We start from the raw sequence: 2,358 nt of genomic DNA, 5'->3' as shown, positions 1-2,358 counted from the left end.
TTTAACACAGAATAAATGTTATTAATTTGATAAAGTGCTGATAGATTTATATGAATACAGTGCGTTAATTTTTCGGAATTATATAATGGCATAATTATCATTGATTTTTGTGTTTATTATATGCACTTGTATGATTAACAATGCGAAAGATTCAGGATACCTTCGGGACCCGTCTTGAAACACGGACCAAGGAGTCTAACATATGTGCAAGTTATTGGGATATAAACCTAATAGCGTAATTAACTTGACTAATAATGGGATTAGTTTTTTAACTATTTATAGCTAATTAACACAATCCCGGGGCGTTCTATATAGTTATGTATAATGATATTTATATTATTTATGCCTCTAACTGGAACGTACCTTGAGCATATATGCTGTGACCCGAAAGATGGTGAACTATACTTGATCAGGTTGAAGTCAGGGGAAACCCTGATGGAAGACCGAAACAGTTCTGACGTGCAAATCGATTGTCAGAATTGAGTATAGGGGCGAAAGACCAATCGAACCATCTAGTAGCTGGTTCCTTCCGAAGTTTCCCTCAGGATAGCTGGTGCATTTTAATGTTATATAAAATAATCTTATCTGGTAAAGCGAATGATTAGAGGCCTTAGGGTCGAAACGATCTTAACCTATTCTCAAACTTTAAATGGGTAAGAACCTTAACTTTCTTGATATGAAGTTCAAGGTTATGATATAATGTGCCCAGTGGGCCACTTTTGGTAAGCAGAACTGGCGCTGTGGGATGAACCAAACGTAATGTTACGGTGCCCAAATTAACAACTCATGCAGATACCATGAAAGGCGTTGGTTGCTTAAAACAGCAGGACGGTGATCATGGAAGTCGAAATCCGCTAAGGAGTGTGTAACAACTCACCTGCCGAAGCAACTAGCCCTTAAAATGGATGGCGCTTAAGTTGTATACCTATACATTACCGCTAAAGTAGATGATTTATATTACTTGTGATATAAATTTTGAAACTTTAGTGAGTAGGAAGGTACAATGGTATGCGTAGAAGTGTTTGGCGTAAGCCTGCATGGAGCTGCCATTGGTACAGATCTTGGTGGTAGTAGCAAATAATCGAATGAGACCTTGGAGGACTGAAGTGGAGAAGGGTTTCGTGTGAACAGTGGTTGATCACGAGTTAGTCGGTCCTAAGTTCAAGGCGAAAGCCGAAAATTTTCAAGTAAAACACAAATGCCATACAAATATAATTATATTATATAAATCAAGCTAATTAATATACTTGAATAATTTTGAACGAAAGGGAATACGGTTCCAATTCCGTAACCTGTTGAGTATCCGTTTGTTATTAAATATGGGCCTCGTGCTCATCCTGGCAACAGGAACGACCATAAAGAAGCCGTCGAGAGATATCGGAAGAGTTTTCTTTTCTGTTTTATAGCCGTACTACCATGGAAGTCTTTCGCAGAGAGATATGGTAGATGGGCTAGAAGAGCATGACATATACTGTTGTGTCGATATTTTCTCCTCGGACCTTGAAAATTTATGGTGGGGACACGCAAACTTCTCAACAGGCCGTACCAATATCCGCAGCTGGTCTCCAAGGTGAAGAGTCTCTAGTCGATAGAATAATGTAGGTAAGGGAAGTCGGCAAATTAGATCCGTAACTTCGGGATAAGGATTGGCTCTGAAGATTGAGATAGTCGGGCTTGATTGGGAAACAATAACATGGTTTATGTGCTCGTTCTGGGTAAATAGAGTGTCTGGCATTTATGTTGGTCACTTGTTCCCCGGATAGTTTAGTTACGTAGCCAATTGTGGAACTTTCTTGCTAAAATTTTTAAGAATACTAATTGGGTTAAACCAATTAGTTCTTATTAATTATAACGATTATCAATTAACAATCAATTCAGAACTGGCACGGACTTGGGGAATCCGACTGTCTAATTAAAACAAAGCATTGTGATGGCCCTAGCGGGTGTTGACACAATGTGATTTCTGCCCAGTGCTCTGAATGTCAAAGTGAAGAAATTCAAGTAAGCGCGGGTCAACGGCGGGAGTAACTATGACTCTCTTAAGGTAGCCAAATGCCTCGTCATCTAATTAGTGACGCGCATGAATGGATTAACGACGGACGTGTGTTTTTTCGTGGTCCCAATCAGTCGGTCATATCTCGGAAAGTACGTGGTGTACAAAGTTAAAATTTGCGTCAAAATTCGTGCCTTTGCGAAAGGAGTACGGTGGTGTAAAAACATTTAGGAAAAGTCAGCGGTGAGCGGAGTAATCGGAGTTTTCCTTTGTGGAAAATTCCACACGTGCGCGCGCCGCGTGTGCTTGGAGAGCGCTTTCGAGAGAGCGCTTTCGTGAGAGAGCTTTCGCGAGAGCGTTTGGCG

The sequence above is a fragment of the Drosophila subpulchrella genome, unplaced genomic scaffold, assembly GCF_014743375.2.
Source record: "Drosophila subpulchrella strain 33 F10 #4 breed RU33 unplaced genomic scaffold, RU_Dsub_v1.1 Primary Assembly Seq173, whole genome shotgun sequence".
In the NCBI taxonomy this organism is placed as follows: Eukaryota; Metazoa; Arthropoda; class Insecta; order Diptera; family Drosophilidae; genus Drosophila; species Drosophila subpulchrella.
The sequence above is the reverse complement of the archived record's forward strand: the minus strand, read 5'-3'. Positions refer to the sequence as shown.